The 20,084-nt window shown below is 44.7% G+C and overlaps 1 protein-coding gene and 1 long non-coding RNA gene across 3 annotated transcripts in view; one reads left to right on the top strand and one right to left on the bottom strand.

Annotated features, from left to right (window-relative positions):
• LOC133536502 (retinoic acid receptor RXR-alpha-A) overlaps window positions 1–20,084 on the top strand; it is a 298,975-nt gene that overhangs the window by 132,753 nt on the left and 146,138 nt on the right. The window lies entirely within an intron of this gene.
• Window positions 7,252–20,084, bottom strand: part of LOC133536503 (uncharacterized) — a 26,754-nt gene continuing 13,921 nt past the window's right edge. Inside the window, exons 2-3 of the long non-coding RNA XR_009802474.1 lie at window positions 12,096–13,382; window positions 7,252–8,450 (exon numbers count right to left, since the gene is read on the bottom strand). This is a non-coding gene — a long non-coding RNA (uncharacterized LOC133536503). The remainder of the gene's footprint in view (window positions 8,451–12,095; window positions 13,383–20,084) is intronic.

Here is a 20,084-nt window from a genome sequence, read left to right as displayed (position 1 = left end):
TAGATTTTTTTAACCCGATGTGGCCCCCGATTTAAAAGGTTTGGGGACCCCTGGTATGCCAGATTTTGCTTTGATCGTATCCGCTAAATCCTTTGAGTCATTTTGGTGACGGTAGACAGAATAATTTCATGACCGCTGTCAGGAAGAGTATCGTGGCCATTTCATGCTTGATTGGTAACTGAAGCTAAAGACGCTGCCTTCTCGGCACACCCAGCGGTTAATCCTCCTCACCATGTGATTCCTCTTTTTCGATTATCTCCAATCACCGCAGATGACAACCACTTGACCGGGTGACCCCTGCCAGCCTATCCCAGGATTCACGCACTTCTGCGCTTGACTTTCAAGGACGGCAATGACGACCACCCATTGCTGGCCCTAAGCCATGTACGCCACCTAAAACATGTCAAGTTGGCACCTTGTGTAAATGGTAAATAAAAACAGAATACAATGATTTGCAAATCATTTTCAACTCGTATTGAATAGACTGCAAAGACAAAATACTTAGTTATTTTTTGCAAATATTAGCTCATTTGGAATAAATGCCTGCAGAATGTTTCAAGAAAGCTGGCAAAAAAGGCTGAGATTGTTGAGGAATGCTCGTCAAACACTTATTTGCAACATCCCACAGGTGTGCAGGCTAATTGGGAACAGGTGGGTGCCACAATTGGGTATGAAAGCAGCTTCCATGAAATGCTCGGCCGTTCACAAACAAAGATGGGGCGACGGTCGCTGCTTTGGAAACAAAATTGTTTTTAATTATAAGACAAACATTACTCAACAAGCTATTGCAAGGAATTTAGGGATCTGCGGTCCGTAATATCATCAAAAGGTTCGGAGAATCTGGAGAAAACTCTGCATGTAAGCGATATTACGGACCTTCAATTCAATTAGGCGGTAATGCATCAAAAAGCGACATCGGTGTGTAAAGGATATCACCACGTCGGCACAGGAACACTTCAGATAGCCACTGTCGGTAACTTCGGTGGGTCGCTACATCTGTGTGTGCAAGTTAAAACTCTACTATGCAAAGAGAAACCCATTTATCAACAACATCCAGAAACGCCGATGGACTGATGCAAAGTGGAAAGGTGTTTTGTGGTCTGACAAGTCCACATTTCAAATTATATTTGGAAACAGAGGACGTGGTGTCCTCCAGAACAAAGAGGAAAAATAACCATTCGGATTCTTATAGGCGCAATGTTCAAAAGCCAGCATCTGTGATGGTATGGGGGTGTATTAGTGTCCAAGGCATGGGTAACTTACACATCTGTGAAGGCACCATTAATGCGGAAAGGTACATACAGGCTTTGGAGCAACATATGTTGTCATCCAAGCAACGTTATCATGGACGCCCCTGCTTATTTCAGCAAGACAAGGCCAGGATCGTGTTACAACAACGTGGTTTCATAGTTAAAGAGTGCGGGTTCTTTCCTGGCCTGCCTGCAGTCAAAACCCGTCTCCCATCAAAGATGTGTGGCGCATTATGAAGCGTAAAATATGACAGCGGAGACCCCGGACTGTTGAACGACTGAAGCTCTACATAAAACAAGAACGGGAAAGAATTCCACTTTCAAAGCTTCAACAATTATTTTCCTCAGTTCCCAAACGTTTATTGAGTGTTGTTCAAAGAAAAGGTGATGTAACAGTGTTGAACATGCCCTTTCCCAACTACTTTGGCACGTGTTGCAGCTATGAAATTCTAAGTTAATTATTGTTTGCAAAAAAGAAAAATAAAGTTTATGAGTTTGAACATCAAATATGTTGTCTTTGTAGCATATTCAACTGAATATGGGTTGAAAAGGATTTGCGAATCATTGTATTCCGTTTATATTTACATCTAACACAATTTCCCAACTCATATGGAAACGGGGTTTGTATCAACAACACCCAGAATCCCAGCCTAGGATTCACGCACTTCTGCGCTTGACTTTCAAAGACGGCAATGACGACTTCGGTGGGCTGTCCGTCAGGCCGATGCGCTCGAGTATTCCGCTATCATTGTCCTTTCTCTTTCTATTTTTCTCCCGAGCGCCATCCAGTAGGGAAAAGGGGGGAGAAGAGTAGAGTGGACGGTGAAAAAATATAGAAAAAAAGAGAGCCGAGCTACTCCACAGGGGATTGTGGGAACCCACTGATACGGGCTGGCGTCTTAATCCGTCCTAAGGCCTGTCTTAGTGTGTACTACCAGCTTTTATGTGATCATTAAGGGTGTGCGCGCTCACGTGCACGCCCGTGTCCACACATGAGGTAGAGTTTGTGTATCTGATATGCTAATGTTGCCGTTCTCTTGCAAACGCTGATGCGGGGAGATCAGACGTTTTGAGTCGAGTGTTCCGAGGCTGGCGAGAGATCTTCAAATAACTCCGGTAGAAATATCACACAGCCGCTTCACTCAACCAACAAGGCAGAGCTACTTCACATAATGACTTGTTTAATGGCTCATAAGTATATTAAAAGCACTAATTAATGTGTAGCAGTTCTCCCTCTAATGCGGCACTCTAGGTTACTCCCAGATTATGCCTTCAGCTCTGCTGCTCCTCGGGCTTTAGCGGAATTTGGCTGATGTGCGTCAAGGGGAGGATAGGAGGGAGACTCTCATCTTGTTTCAGTGCTTTATGAGTCTGACGCGCACGTCGGTAATTGCGGTTATGGGTGATTAAACTCCCGATGCCCTTCAGGAACCGTAGGTGGCGATCAGTCAGAGTCTGGGATGGGTTCGTCCAAGTGTCCGACTCGGACGCTGCTACGTCGTCTGTGGCATGTGACTTCATGTCACAGGTCACACAACATGTCTAGATTTCTTCATCCATCCATCCAACCATCTTCTTCCGCTTATCCAAGGTTGGGTCGCGGGGGCGGCAGCCTAAGCAGGGAAGCCCAGACTTCCCTCTGCCCAGCCACTTCGTCCAGCTCCTGCCGGGGGATCTCGAGGTGTGCTGTATCTTCCCCGTGGCCTCCTACCGGTCGGACATGCCCAAAAAAACTCCCTAATACCCATGCCTTAAGCACTAATACACCCCCATACCATCACAGATGCTGGCTTTTGAGCTTTGCGCCGATAACAACCCGGATGTTTCTTTTCGTCTTGAGTCCGGATGACACGACGTCCATAGTTTCCAAAAACTATTGGAAATGTGGACTCGTCAGACCACAGAACAATTTTTCACTTTGCATCAGGCCATCTTAAATGAGCTCGGGGCCCAGCGAAGCCTGCCGGCGTTTCTGGGTGTTGTTGATAAATGGCTTTTACTTTGCATTGTTGAGTTTTACCTCTGCCCAGCCACTTCGTACAGCACCTGCCGGGGGATCTCGAGGCGTTCCCAGGCCAGCCGTGAGACATAGTCTTCCCAACGTGTCCTGTGTCTTTCCCGTGGCCTCCTGCCAGTCGGACTTGCCCAAAAAAACTCCCTAATACCCATACCTTAAGCACTAATACACCCCCATACCATCACAGATGCTGGCTTTTGAACTTTGCGCCGATAACAACCCGGATGGTTCTTTTCCTCTTGGGTCCGGATGACACGATGTCCATGGTTTCCAAAAACAATACGAAATGTGGACTCGTCAGACCACAGAACAATTTTTCACTTTGCATCAGGCCATCCTAGATGAGCTTGGGCCCCAGCGAAGCCTGGCGGCGTTTCTGGGTGTTGTTGATAAATGGCTTTTACCTTGCATTGTTGAGTTATAACTTGCGTGTACAGACGTAGCGACGAACTGTAGTTACTGATAGTGGTTTTTCAAAGTGTTCCTGAGCCCATGTCAATCAATCAATGTTTATTTATATAGCCCCAAATCACAAATGTCTCAAAGGACTGCACAAATCATTACGACTACGACATCCTCGGAAGAACCCACAAAAGGGCAAGGAAAACTCACACCCAGTGGGCAGGGAGAATTCACATCCAGTGGGACGCCAGTGACAATGCTGACTATGAGAAACCTTGGGGAGGACCTCAGATGTGGGCACCCCCCCCCCCCCCCCCTATGTGGTGATATCCTTTAGAGATTGATGTCGGTTTTTGATGCAGTGCCATCTGAGGGATCGAAGGTCACGGTCATTCAATGTTGGTTTCCGGCCATGCCGCTTACGTGGAGTGATTTCTCCAGATTCTCTGAACCTTTTGATGATATTATGGAGCGTAGATGTTGAAATCCCTAAATATTTTGCAATTGCACTTTGAGAAACGTTGTTCTTAAACTGTTAAAAAGGTGTTACATCACATTTTCCTTTAACAACACTCAATAAACGTTTGGGAACTGAGGAAACTAATTGTTGAAGCTTTGAAAGTGGAATTCTTTCCCATTCTTGTTTTATGTAGAGCTTCAGTCGTTCAACAGTCCGGGGTCTCCGCTGTCCTATTTTACGCTTCATAATGCGCCACACATTTTCCATGGGAGACAGGTCTGGACTGCAGGCGGAACAGGAAAGTACCCACACTCTTTTTTTACGAAGCCACGCTGTTGTAACACGTGCTGAATGTGGCTTGGCATTGTCTTGCTGAAATAAGCAGGGGCGTCCATGAAAAAGACGGCGCTTAGATGGCAACATATGTTGTTCCAAAACCTGTATGTACCTTTCAGCATTAATGGTGCCTTCACAGATGTGTAAGTTACCCATGCCTTGGGCACTAATGCACCCCCATACCATCACAGATGCTGGCTTTTCAACTTTGCGTCGATAACAGTCTGGATGGTTCGCTTCCGCTTTGGTCCGGATGACACGATGTCGAATATTTCCAAAGACAATTTGAAATGTGAACTCGTCAGACCATGGACCGTTTTTCCACTTTGCATCAGTCCATCTTAGATGATCTCGGGCCCAGACAAGCCGGCGGCGTTTCTGGATGTTGTTGATAAATGGCTTTCGCTTTGCATGGTAGAGCTTTAACTTGCACTTACAGATGTAGCGAGCAACTGTATTTAGTGACAGTGGTTTAATGAAGTGTTCCTGAGCCCATGTGGTGATATCCTTTAGAGATTGATGTCGGTTTTTGATACAGTGCCGTCTGAGGGATGGAAGGTGCCGGTCATTCAATGTTGGTTTCCGGCCATGCTGCTTACGTGGAGTGATTTCTCCAGATTCTCCGAACCTTTTGATGATATTATGGAGCGTAGATGTTGAAATCCCTAAATGTCTTGCAATTGCACTTTGAGAAACGTTGTTCTTAAACTGTTTGACTATTTGCTCACGCAGTTGTGGACAAAGGGGTGTACCTCGCCCCATCCTTTCTTGTGAAAGACTGAGCATTTTTTTGGGAAGCGGTTTTTATACCCAATCATGGCACCCACCTGTTCCCAATTAGCCTGCACACCTGTGGGATGTTCCACATAAGTGTTTGATGAGCATTCCTCATTCCTGTCTTTGTAGCATATTCAACTGAATATGGGTTGGAAATGATTTGCAAATCATTGTATTCTGTTTATATTTACATCTAACACAATTTCCCAACTCATATGGAAACGGGGTTTGTACATGAAAAGGATGCTGAGTTTGTTATCCAAGTCTAAATAAATGCGTGGGTGAGTAGAAGTGGGTACGGGTCTGCAGAATCATTTGATCATGACTTGGTATCCATATGTTTATGCATTCATGCATGCACTTAGTGGGCTTCCGTGCATACATTTAGACGACGTGTTCGTGTATACATGAGTTCTATTTTTGCTGGCGAGAAGGGAGGCCTTAGGGCCTGTTGCTTTGGACTCTAATTGGTGTGTTATCCACGTCTCTTGGCCGGTGATATCAATGTGTGTTTGTAAAAGATCCACCACTTATCTCCAGAGGCAACGTGTGACCGTGGGAGTCCGGCTCTGACACTCCCTCAGAGAGACCACTTCCACTCCGCCGATCCGACTTCCAGCCTTTTTCATGAGCGCCGAATAAATATTTCCGAGTGTGTGCTAACGAGCTGTGTTTTGTCAGCTGACCTCCCATTAGTTTCCCCAACTTGTTTTAACCTTTCGGCGTTTAGATGGTTTCCCTCTTTACACAAACAGGGCACTTTAAACATGGAAGGATTAAAAGGAGAAGTAGTTTAAAAAAAAAAAAAACACTTCCTCTTTACTTTGAAGAAGCCTTTTAGTTAGTCAGGGCATAACATTCACTAAGTGTCACAAGGACAGGACACAGAAAACAAGTCTAGAGTCGACTACAAGGAAAGTAACCTCAAGTGTGTGTGTGTATATGTATGTTAGGGGTGTAACGGTACACAAATATTTTGGTACCGGCAAGAAATCTGCGTTCAAAAGACTCCGGCTTATTAGTGATTCCTAGAGCCCAAAAAAAGTCTGCGGGCTATAGAGCGTTTTCCGTTCGGGCTCCAGTACTCTGGAATGCCCTCCCGGTAACAGTTGGAGATGCTACCTCAGTAGAAGCATTTAAGTCTCACCTTAAAACTCATCTGTATAGTTTAGCCTTTAAATAGACCTCCTTTTTGGACCAGTTGATCTGCCGCTTCTTTTCTTTCTCCTATGTCCCCCCCTGGGTCCGGTCCGATGACCATGGATGAAGTACTGGCTGTCCAGAGTCGAGACCCAGGATGGACCGCTCGTCGGGACCCAGGATGGACCGCTCGCCTGTGTATCGGTTGGGGACATCTCTACGCTGCTGATCCGCCTCCGCTTGAGATGGTTTCCTGTGGACGGGACTCTCGCTGCTGTCTTGGATCCGCTTTGAACTGAACTCTCGCGGCTGTGTTGGAGCCACTATGGATTGAACTTTCACAGTATCATGTTAGACCCGCTCGACATCCATTGCTTTCGGTCCCCTAGAGGGGGGGGGTTGCCCACATCTGAGGTCCTCTCCAAGGTTTCTCATAGTCAGCATTGTCACTGGCGTCCCACTGGATGTGAATTCTCCCTGCCCACTGGGTGTGAGTTTTCCTTGCCCTTTTGTGGGTTCTTCCGAGGATGTTGTAGTCGTAATGATTTGTGCAGTCCTTTGAGACATTTGTGATTTGGGGCTATATAAATAAACATTGATTGATTGATTGATTGATTGGCGGAACGTACCTCAATTTAGAGTAGGGATGCACTGAAATGAAAATTTGTGGCCGAAGCCGAATAAAATTTAAACGCTTGGCCGAATACCGAATAATGAATACAGTTTTTCACAATTTTTTTAATATTGCATAAATAGCCAAGAACAAATATTTAGACATGTTTTGTCAAATAAAGTACTTTTTTTATTGAATATTGAAATGTTTTTAATATTCCAGTAGCCCTTGCTGTTCAAAAAAAGCACAACGTTTTTCATTTATATTAGGCCTTCAAACAAAACATGCATTCCAAAAAAAAATAAAGTGCATTAAAGTGGATAAACCCACAACTAATGAATTATTGTCCTTTTGGCAAAAGTCTGCTTAGCCACAGTAGATATGCTAATAATGTAAACAGAAGGCTCAAGTAAATCTCAATAAGTGTGTGCTTGTAACCTCATACACTTATACAGGTAGCCTACACAACAGGCTAATAATGTAAACAGAAGGCTCAAGTAAATCTCAATAAGTGTGTGCTTGTAACCTCATACACTTATACAGGTAGCCTACACAACAGGCTAATAATGTAAACAGAGGCCCCACTAAATCTCAATAAGTGTGTGCTTGTAACCTCATACACTTATACAGGTACACAACATATCCCAACGTCACTGCACGTTGGTTGATTGCGTCACCGCGTCCAAAAATTGCGTCACACGCCACTATTCGGCCTTGTTTTTAACTCATTCCACCGAAGGCCGAAATGTGGCTTTTTTTGCCATATTCGGCCGAATATATTCGGTTACCGATTAATCGGTGCATCCCTAGTTTAGAGGTCACGGTTCGGTTCGTTTTCGGTACAGTAAAAAAACAACAAAATATAATTTTTGGGGCTATTTATTTAACAAATTTGCAAAATCTTCCACCAAAAATATTTTTCTTAGTGGAATATTTGATGTGAAGTAATGTGAACCTTGGATAGGTCAATAATTCATAGTAACGTTGATTTTGATTCAATATTATGTTTTGAGCAATGACAGTTTGACAGAAAAAAAAACAGCTTTATTTCATTTGTCAACATTGCAACTTTTTCTAAAATACATTTAACCTTCAAGCTTTTGTATTTCACTTTTGTTATGTTTTTGTTTATTTTATAATATTTTTAGAATGTGCTGTGGGCCTTTAAAACAGTAGCAGCTACTTTTGTAGCAACGCTTTTGCCGCATCATTGTTCAACATCTTCCCGCTTGAAAGCCAAACCACCGCCAGGCGAGGGACCCCCTGCTGTTTTTCTTGGGAATTCATTTTTCCTTCATTTGTTAGAAGATTGGCACCTTCTCTCGCTCGTGTTGCCACCCGCACGGCACAGTTAGCGCCAGAGCTAACGTTGCCATGTCGCTACCTCTCTGCTCCGCGGGAGCGAGTGATGTTGCACACGTGGTGAATGTAAGAAGGTCCGCTTGTTTTACATCTCTGTGAGAAGGAGAGACAAGAAAGAGTGATAAACGCCTGTAGTGTAATGCCCGCAGCTAAAAGCAACTACCGTATTTCCTTGAATTGCCACCCGGTATATAGTATGCACCTGTCTAGAATTACTGCCGGGTCAAACTCGTTTCCAAAAATAATAAGCGCATATGTAGCATTACCGCCGGCTCAGGATTAACGCCGGGTCATACTCGTTTTGCAAAATAATTAGCATATGCCTAGGATTTCCCCCGGGTCAAACTCGTCACGTCACGAGTGACACTTCACCTGTCATCATTTTCAAAATGGAGGAGGCTGATTTCAATCATTTAAAATCGCCTAAAGGGAAGAAGATTAAGAGCTATTCAGTAGGATTTAAGGTCCAAGCTATTGAATATGCTAAAAAGAACAGTAAGCAGTTATGTTTTATTAATATACCGTAGCTGCGTGTGTCAAATATGAGTCATTAAATGACTCCGGCCTCCTGGTGGTAGAGGGCGCTAGTGATCCTTCTTGCGACTACTCGGCTGCAGAAGAAGTGACAACAAGCAGCAAGAGTGAGCAGCGATCGTTTATTTTTTCCTCTCGCTTGCACTTTTAACATGGAGGATTACATATCTAAAATAAAACAGTTTTCTAAACTGGATTTTCAATCGAAGCAGGAAGTAATAAGGGCGCTAATTAATTTAAAACCTCTTCTCACTCGGCGCTTACCAAAGGCATGCGGTGAATTTAGGCATGGGCTTATAAAGAAAAGAAGCGGCAGATCAACTGGTCTAAAAAGGAGGTCTATTTAAAGGCTAGAGTATACAGATGAGTTTTAAGGTGAGACTTTTTTTTTTTTCCCTTGTCCTCAGTCTGCACCCCCACTCCAGGGCCTAGGCTAAGACCGATTTTTTAATTTTATTTTAATCTTCAATTTTTTTCTTCCCCCCCATGTTTACCTGTATGTCATCTTTTTTGTAAGGGGCGCTGGAAGCCGGCAGACCCGTCAGCGATCCTGTTCTGTCTCCCTGTAATGTTTGTCTGATCTTGAATGGGATTGTGCTGAAAATTGTAATTTTCCTGAAGGAACTCTCCTGACGGAATAAATAAAGTACTATCTATGTATCTATCTATCTATCTTAAATGCTTCTACTGAGGTAGCATCTCGAACTGTTACCGGGAGGGCATTCCAGAGTACTGGAACCCGAACGGAAAACGCTCTATAGCCCGCAGACTTTTTTTGGGCTTTAGGAATCACTAAAGGGTTGGCAAGTATTCGAATTAGCGGTGAATGCACCGCCGTTGTACAATACCTGCGGGCCAGCTCTAATGTTAATTTAATATTGTCTCAAGGGCCAAAATAAATTACATGGCCCGCGGGCCAGAGTTTGACACCCATGCAGTAGACTGTCTGACTTCTGTTAACTGCTTCCGAGGTTGTGAGACACTTGTTTTGCCACTTAAAGCCTACAAACATGCATCAGCTAGCTCGGGTGACTCCAAAGCCGAGCCGTGGGTCAAGCAGTGTGAGCTATGAACAGCAGCCCAGTCTCTCAAACATGGCCGGCCATGCCAGTCATAACAGCCTCTCTATTTGGCCGCTGTCACGCAGCCAATCCCAACACATCATTCATTGACGTCCGGCCCACGGGAGGCAAAAGCTCAAAAAGAAAATGGATTTTTTTATCACCGCTGAACGGACCTTCCAGAAAATGAGTTTCCCAGCACAAATGTCAGAGCGAATGCAAAGTTACATCATCGGAAAAATGTTCCTCACCCTTCGACGGCACTGAGGGATCTTTGTTCAACATTCAGACTTTGGAAAAAGTACTCGTTTTGTTGCTTTTCCTTGAAGTGCAAACATGATATATACAGTGTGTGCTTGTTTTTTTATTAACTTAAAGTGTATGTATTTTGTTATCGTTACAAGAATAATAAGTATCACATTTACTTCCACTAACCTGTTTCTTATTTCAAGAACCAGCCAAATAATGAGAGGATTATAAACACCGCCATATAATACTGATATTGTTCAGCGGTCAGTTTGATTTGACCGCTGGAATTTATTATTTTTCAGGTTTCATAGTACAAAGATACATTTTAATTATAATAATACCTTAACTTACAAGTTTGTATCTCAGGTATCCTATTAAAAATGAGTTGAAATCAATTTGATTGTTCCTTGACCCCCTAAACGGCCAAAACAAATCTAAAAAAACACAATTTTTTAAAAATAAATATTGTAAAAAAACAATACAATAGAATACACTACTAAAACCATAGTACTTTTATGACGAAACGTATTACTCATCTACAGCGTTTACCATGGACGGTGGCCTTCTATGGTGTCTCCTTCCAGCTGCTTTTTAGTCAAACACACCATCAGCTGCTTCATATATGTACATATATATATACACATACATATATATGTATATATATATATATATATATATATATATATATATATATATATATATATATATATGCAGTCAGTGTTAAACACCTGGAGATGGATTAAATTAATGCAAACATGATATTGTTATTATAAGCGCCGACGCAGACAAACTATTTATAGCAGTGCCATAATCACTACCGCGTGTCCCTATGTTTATACACTGAGTGGCCTGCTGTTTCCTCGCTTCCCTGCGCCCTGTAAGTTTATTGTTGATTATGAATCATACCTCTCACCTAAAAAGTAGAGGGCTGAGTACGTACTCCGACAAGTTAGTGCACTTTGACAGCCATTTAGGACCCAGAACTGGCGAGAACGACACAAAGTCACGGTCCGGGCACATGCCAATGCGCATTCCTCAATGAACAAACCTCGGGACACGCCCACGGCCGCTCTTCTCCTTTACACGTCACTCCACCGGCCGTAATTAATCTGCAATCAGCGCACCTTTCGGTGATGATCTTCCTGGTCTTCTTAAGCCTGCACATCCTGCCATTCCTTGCTGGAATATAGTTTCTCGATGGTAAACCTGTTTTCTTCCCGTTGCCCCGGATCTCAACTGTCTCCCTCGTTCATCGACTCCTTGCTGGGGCCCGGACTCTGACATCTCTCTCTGCCCCACGGACCTCTCGCGGATCTTGGACCCTTTTTCCCTTGCCCTCATTGGATTTGTCTGCTTCCTCATCCAACATCACGGTAATACACAACAGCTAACTACACACATAGTCACACACATACGCCCTTGGATTTGGTCACACACTCCATTTCTTTAGTTTAGTTTGTATTGTTTTGTATCATATATATATATATATATATATATATATATATATATATATATATATATATATATATATATATATATCCATCCATCCATCCATTTTTCTACCGCTTATTCCCTTTCGGGGTCACGGGGGGCGCTGGCGCCTATCCCAGCTACAATCGGGCGGAAGGCAGGGTACACCCTGGACAAGTCGCCACCTCATCGCAGGGCCAACACAGATAGACAGACAACATTCACACTCACATTCACACATTAGGGCCAATTTTTAATGTTGCCAATCAACCTATCCCCAGGTGCATGTCTTTGGAAGTGGGAGGAAGCCGGAGTACCCGGAAGGAAACCACGCAGTCATGGGGAGAACATGCAAACTCCACACAGAAAGATCCCGAGCCTGGATTTGATATATATATATATAATCTTAGAGCAATACTCCCACCCTGGTGTCTGTTGCCATCATCCATCCTCTGCATCCTGGTGTCTGTTGGTGTCATCTCCCCCGCCACCCTGGTGTCTGTTGCCGTCATCTCCCTTTTTGACCCTGGTGTCTGTTGCCGCCATCTCCCTTCTGCATTCTGGTGTCTGTTGCCATCATCTCTCCTCTGCATCCTGCTGTCTGTTGGTGTCATCTCCCTTCTTGACCCTGCTGTCTGTTGCCGCCATCTCCCTTCTTGACCCTGGTGTCTGTAGACGTCATCTGTCCTCTACATTCTGGTGTCTGTTGCCGTCATCTCCCCTCTGAAAACACATAACAATCCTATGTCTTAATGAGTACATTTTTCAATTCTGTTTTATGGGGAAAGTCTTGAGCCCTTGTTTTGTTTTAGGGATTTTGCATTCTGGTGTCTGTTGCCATCATCTCTCCTCTGCATCCTGATGTCTGTTGGTGTCATCTCCCTTCTTGACCCTGCTGTCTGTTGCCGTCATCTCCCTTCTTGACCCTGGTGTCTGTTGCCGTCATCTCCCCTCTGAAAACACATAACAATCCTATGTCTTAATGAGTACATTTTTCAATTCTGTTTTATGGGGAAAGTCTTGAGCCCTTGTTTTGTTTTAGGGATTTTGCATTCTGGTGTCTGTTGCCATCATCTCTCCTCTGCATCCTGGTGTCTGTTGCCGTCATATCCCTTCTTGACCCTGCTGTCTGTTGCCGTCATCTCCCTTCTTGACCCTGGTGTCTGTAGACGTCATCTGTCCTCTGCATTCTGGTGTCTGTTGCCGTCATCTCCCCTCTGAAAACACATAACAATCCTATGTCTTAATGAGTACATTTTTCAATTCTGTTTAATGGGGAAAGTCTTGAGCCCTTGTTTTGTTTTAGGGATTTTGCATTCTGGTGTCTGTTGCCATCATCTCTCCTCTGCATCCTGATGTCTGTTGGTGTCATCTCCCTTCTTGACCCTGCTGTCTGTTGCCGCCATCTCCCTTCTTGACCCTGGTGTCTGTTGCCGTCATTTCCCCTCTGCATTCTGGTGTCTGTTGCCGTCATCTCCCCTCTGAAAACACATAACAATCCTATGTCTTAATGACTACAATTTTCAATTCTGTTTTATGGGGAAAGTCTTGAGCCCTTGTTTTGTTTTAGGGATTTTGCATTCTGGTGTCTGTTGCCATCATCTCTCCTCAGCATCCTGGTGTCTGTTGGTGTCATCTCCCTTCTTTACCCTGCTGTCTGTTGCCGTCATCTCCCTTCTTGGCCCTGGTGTCTGTTGCCGTCATCTCCCCTCTGAAAACACATAACAATCCTATGTCTTAATGAGTATATTTTTCAATTCTGTTTTATGGGGAAAGTCTTGAGCCCTTGTTTTGTTTTAGGGATTTTTTCATAGTCTTCTGCAATAACCTTCCACACGGGTCTCTTCAGGGGTATGCATACGTAGGACTAGCAGTCAGTGTTAAAGACCTGGAGATGGACTGAAGTCCCTGGTGTTTGTGTTGTGCCCGTGCTCTCTAAACTCAGGCAAACATCGTCAGTCCCGTCCCCCGCAGAACTAATGGTCTTCATCATGAAGACGAACATAAACAACAAGAAGAATAGTGTGGGTATGGAGCATGGCCAGGTAGCTAATGCAGGTACTGGCAGTCCTCTCTCGCCAGCCAGTCCTCCCTGAACATGAAAGACTCACATTTCGAACTGGGATTATCCCGACCTCATGGGAGTTCCTCTGATGGGGAATGAATGAAACTGGAAGGATGTGGAAATAAATGGAGGGGGAAGCGAGAACAGATGAGAGCGAGAGAATGGGAAAATGAAATGTGGGAGCATGAGCACCAGGGAGGGGATGAAAGAGACGTACAGACTCTGTTCTCATCTTCATGGACGGCAGGTGCACTTTCAGGCCTGTTCATGCTGACAATTCTTCAGATGACCGCCTTTGTGCTTGACTTGTTTCTTTACGTATTCATTTATTTTCAAAACGTGTCCTCCAGTCCCCCTGCGGAACTGCTCAGCAATTCAAGTTATGCACCGGAGACCATCCGTCCTTGTCTGATCTTTGCACCAGACTGAAAACTGTACGGCGACACCCGCCATAACAACATCAGCTCGAAAAAGGTCTTCTACCAGATCCTTTGTTTGTTTTTAGCTTGCGTCCTTGTTCATTCAGAAGATAAATTAAGGTTCCAGGCACTGAAACCGGGCTTGGAATTTCCATTCTGGGGTTCTGTGGGCGATAACGGAAAAAGCTATTTCCTCAAACTATCCCTACAAACTACGGATGCATACCTTTCTCAATTGAATCAATTCCCGGTACCTGAAATCGTAAAAGTAGCACTTTTGAATAGTTTTATGTATTCATGTTCAATTTTTGTTAATGTTTTTAATGATAAAATCTAATTTTAACTGTGCTATCTAGTTGTAATTTCTTGTTTACTTACACTTCTGAGTCTCATTTGCAAGTATTATTTATTAAACTTTGCACGCACGTGCAATTTCAACACATTAAATGGCAGTAATGTATAAACTACAGTGTATTGCCGAGCCAATGAGTAGTCTTTGCCATTGAGCTGAATCTAGTCTTTTGTTGTGCTCTAAAAAGTGTTTATACTCTAAGTATTGTACTTTTTACACACCAAATGTTTGATTGTAACATGCATCTTACTGCAGTTGGTAGTTTTCATTATCAATCAACGACCCTAATCACAAATGTCTCAAAGGGCTGCACAGACCACGACATCAGGTTAAGCAAAAACTAAACCCAGTGGGACAAGGAAAAACCCTGTAAGGGACCCACCACTACCACCACCACCACCCAATTGATGCTGAGTGAATACCGTTAATAACGTGAGAGTCCAGTCCATAGTGAGGCCAGCAAGGGACGTTACCAATTGGGGTGTGGTCCATCCCGGGTCCCAACTTGGAACAGCTAGCGCCTCAGCCATGGAAACTGATCCGTGGCCAACTGATAACTTCCCCACACAGGGGAGGGGGGCAAAGCAGAAAAGAGGGACGGCAGATCAACTGGTTTAGAAAGGCTAGTGAAGTGAATTGTATTTATATAGCACTTTTTCTCTAGTGACTCAAAGCGCTTTACATAGTGAAACCCAATATCTTTTTTTTTTTAACATTTTTTACATTTAAACCAGTGTGGGCAGAGCAGAAAAGAGGGACGGCAGATCAACTGGTTTAAAAAAGCTAGTGAAGTGAAGTGAATTGTATTTATATAGCACTTTTTCTCTAGTGACTCAAAGCGCTTTACATAGTGAAACCCAATATCTATTTTTTTTAAAACATTTTTTACATTTAAACCAGTGTGGGCAGAGCAGAAAAGAGGGACGGCAGATCAACTGGTTTAAAAAGGCTAGTGAAGTGAATTGTATTTATATAGCACTTTTTCTCTAGTGACTCAAAGCGCTTTACATAGTGAAACCCAATATCTATTTTTTTTTTAAACATTTTTTACATTTAAACCAGTGTGGGCAGAGTAGAAAAGAGGGACGGCAGATCAACTCTTTTAAAAAGGCTAGTGAAGTGAAGTAAAGTGAATTGTATTTATATAGCACTTTTTCTCTAGTGACTCAAAGCGCTTTACATAGTGAAACCCAATATCTATTTTTTTTTTAAACATTTTTTACATTCAAACCAGTGTGGGTGGCACTGGGAGCAGGTGGGTAAAGTGTCTTGCCCAAGGACACAACGGCAGTGACTAGGATAGCGGAAGCGGGGATCAAACCTGCAACCTTCAAGTTGCTGGCACGACCGCTCTACACCCGCTAGGGTGTATAAACAAGTTTTAATTGTTTCTACTGAGGTAGCATCATGTTACTGTTTGAGTTTTACCACATTTGGAAGTGTGGAAATTACCATGCATGCCTGCTCGGTGGACTTGTGGTTAGAGTGTCTGCCCCGCGATCGATGGGTTGTGAGTTCAAACCCCAGCCGAGTCATACCAAAGACTATAAAAATGGGAGCCAGTACCTCCCTGGTTGGCACTCAGCATCAAGGGTTAGAATTGGGGCTTAAATTACCAAAAATGATTCCCGAGCACAGCCACCGCTGCTGCTCACTGCTCCCCTCACCTCCCAGGGGTGGAACAAGGGGATGGGTCGAATGCAGAGGTTAATTTCACCACAACTCGTGTGTGTGTGACTATCAGTGGTACTTTAACTTTTTTTTTTTTTTATCGCTAATGCTAATCAGTAAGATCCATCCGTCATTTTTCCACTGCTTGTCCCTTTTGGCGTCGCGGGGGATCGTTGGAGCCTATCTCAGCCGTGTTTATGGCAAATCAAATTCAAATTAGCGTCGAGCTAGCGCATTTTGAACAAAAGGGTACCCTTACAGCACCTTTGAGCATTTTCTACCACGCGTACTTGCTTTGTTGGCATGGAAAATTGTAACGTCACCTCTAAACAATCCGACAAGAATCCATTCTGTAGTGCTGCTTGTTTACCCGCCACGTGTTTACGTTTAAAACAGGTCGTGACTGCAAAATACTTGCTGAAAACAACCTTTGCATCAGTTCCTGGCTTAACTTAATCTATTTATGCAAAGTATGTGTTTTACCCTTTGAAATAATTTTTAATCATATTTGTTTTTATATTGTTTTTATTGGTTTTATATTTATTTATTTTTTGTTTTTATTCAGTCATTGGTGGAGCATAATATATATATATTTTTTTAATTTTATTTTTACAATTGTTTTCCACATGGCTGTGCAGCACTTTGGAAATGTTATTGTTGTTTAAATGTGCTATAGAAATAAAGTGGATTGGATTGGATTTATTTAGCTAAAATAGTGCATTAGCGATTTATCCGTTCATTAACTCACCGCATTTCTTTTTCGGTACGCTTAAGTAAACAGAAGCTAAAAACCCTAAATGAGGTTGTATTCGTGACATGCTCCGTTGAACTTCAATCATTCAGTTGAATAAGGTTGCATACGTAACTTATTTGCTTGTGATGGGCCAATAGTTTATAGATTTAGTGTGTACTGGACAGGCTGTCTTGTGTAGAACTATGTTTGCCGTGGGTCCAAACCCTGATCCAAAGTACATGCATGCAGAACATAGTCCTGCACGCGCATAGATACATGCCCCCCCGGCCCCCCCAATCCACCCTTTTCCTGCGTGTGTCCCAAGACCACGAGGTCTCTTCCTGCAGCACGTAGACACATCATTTCCCAGCGCTGCAGGACTACTCCCCTTTCACCTCTGCCCCTCCAATCAGCTCCCAAGTGTCTCCATTTTTATTATTTTTTTCTGACAAACGGTTTGTGCTCCTGTTCCCAGTTCCTATTCCTGATTGGCCCCATGTTCATACGGCGGTGCTTCAACTTAAAGGGGAACCACACTTTGATTTGGAATTTTGTTCACAATCATTACGATGGATGTTTTGTTTTTTTCTTTGCATTCTATCCAGCCATCCATCCATCCATTTCCTACCGCTCGTCACCTTTGGGGTTGCGTGGGGTTGTGGAGCCTATCTCAGCTGCATTTGGGCGGAAGGCAGTGTACACCCTGGACAACATGCCAACTTCACTGGTTTAGGGTTTTGTAAATGGGTGTAAAAAAATGAAAAATTCCATTTGTTTGTTTTTTTCATCCATCTTTTTCCGCTTATCCGAGGTCGGGTTGCGGGGGCAGCAGCCTAAGCAGGGAAGCCCAGACTTCCCTCTCCCCAGCCACTTCGTCCAGCTCCTCCCGGGGGATCCCGAGGCGTTCCCAGACCAGCCGGGAGACATAGTCTTCCCAACGTGTCCTGGCTCTTCCTCCTACCGGTTGGACGTGCCCTTAACACCTCCCTATGGAGGCGTTCGGGTGGCATCCTGACCAGATGCCCGAACCACCTCATCTGGCTCCTCTCGATGTGAAGGAGCAGCGGCTTTACTTTGAGTTCCTCCCGGATGGCAGAGCTTCTCACCCTATCTCTAAGGGAGAGACCCGCCACCCGGCAGAGGAAACTCATTTGGGCCGCTTGTACCCGTGATCTTATCCTTTCGGTCATGACCCAAAGCTCATGACCATAAGTGAGGATGGGAACGTAGATCGACCGGTAAATTGAGAGCTTCGCCTTCCGGCTCAGCTCCTTCTTCTCCACAACGGATCGATACTGCGTCCGCATTACTGAAAACGCCACACCGGGTACTTGAACTCCTCCACTTGGGGCTGGGTCTCCGCCCTTACCCAGAGACGGCACTCCTCCCTTTTCCAGGCGAGAACCATGGACTCGGACTTAGAGGTGCTGATTCTCATGGACATGGGTGGAGTTCGGGTGAGCCATACAGGAACATGCATAGAGGTAATGTAAGTAGTGTAAAAATAATAGATGCAACTCATCAATCTACACATACTGGGTTTTTAAGGGTTATTAAGCCTTTATTTAAGAACATCCACAGTCTGTGGTACCCTCAGGTGGTCAGGGAGAGCGTCCCACAGACCGGGAGTGGCGGAGCAGAAAGCCCGGTCCCCCATAGTTCGTAGCTTTGTCCTTGGAGGTTGGAGGAGGTTAGCCTGTTTGGAGCGTGTGAAGGTTTTACCGTTGGTGTTGTGCCAAAATGTGATTGACTGTGATTGTACCCGTGATCTTGTCCTTTCTGTCATGACCCAAAGCTCATGACCATAGGTGAGGATAGAAACGTACATCCACCAGTAAATTGAGAGCTCTGCCTTCCGGCTCAGCTCCTTCTTCTCCACAACGGATCGATACTGCGTCCGCAATACTGAAGACATCGCACCGGGTACTTGAACTCCTCCACTTGGGGCAGGGTCTCCTCCCCAACCCGGAGATGGCACTCCACCCTTTTCCGGGCGAGAACCATGGACTCGGACTTGGGGTTGCTGACTCTCATCCCAGTCGCTTCACACTCGGCTGCGAACCGATCCAGTGAGAGCTGAAGATCCCGGTCAGATGAAGCCATCAGGACCACATCATCTGCAAAAAGCAGAGACCTAATCCTGCAGCCACCAAACGGGAACCCCTCAACGCCTTGGAAATGGGTCCGACTTACTGCCGGCAATGCGGACCAAGCTCTGACACTGATCATACAGGGGGTGGACCGCCACAATCAGACAGTCCGATACCCCATACTCTCTGAGCACTCCCCACAGGACTTCCTGAGGGACACGGTCGAATGCCTTCTCCAAGTCCACAAAGCACATGTAGACTGGTTGGGCAAACTCCCATGCACCCTCAAGAACCCTGCCCAGAGTATAGAGCTGGTCCACAGTTCCACAAGCAGGACGAAAACCACACTGTTCCTCCTGAATCCGAGGTTCGACTACCTGGCATGGCCTCCTCTCCAGTACACCTGAATAGACCTCACTGGGAAGGTGTGATCCCACGATAGTTGGAACACACCCTCCGGATACCCTTCTTAAAGAGAGGAACCACCACCCTGGTCTGCCAATCCAGAATTTACCGCCCCCGATGTCTGTCGTTATTTTTTTAGAATTATATACGCGACAGTCGCTTGCTGTCGTGTGGGTTCCCAGGACCATCAAGGAAGGACATTTTGCTCTTGCAGGTTTGACTCTGGTTTATTTTTCAATAAACAAGCTTTAACGTAGGTCGGATCGCTTTGCAGGTTCTCTTTTCCACTGATCGCTCACGGTCCGCTCTTTCAGCCGCCGTCGTCGTCGTCCTCTTCTATGTCTCTCTCTCTGTCGCTCTTTGATCGCTCTTGCTCTTCATCTGCTCCTGCAGGCTCTCCAACTCCTTCCTCCTCGATCTCTCCACCTTCTCCCCTTTTATACATCATCAGGAGAAATGTTGATAGTTTCCCGGTGTGTGAGCCATGCACCAGAACTAGATCGCTCCCGTCACGCCCCGCCTCTCCGCTCCGCCGCATACTCCGCCTCCTTGCCGCCATCTTGGGCAGGGCTGCAGCCTGCTGTTGGCCCGTTGGCTCCTCCTCTCCACGATATCTTTTGTGGCTTTTGGTATTAGTGTTCCTGAAAAAAAGGGACCCAAACACACATTTCTGCAGAG

Source organism: Nerophis ophidion, linkage group LG17 (genome assembly GCF_033978795.1).
Source record: "Nerophis ophidion isolate RoL-2023_Sa linkage group LG17, RoL_Noph_v1.0, whole genome shotgun sequence".
NCBI classification, from domain to species: domain Eukaryota; kingdom Metazoa; phylum Chordata; class Actinopteri; order Syngnathiformes; family Syngnathidae; genus Nerophis; species Nerophis ophidion.
This window is presented reverse-complemented; position numbering and strand designations above follow the sequence as displayed.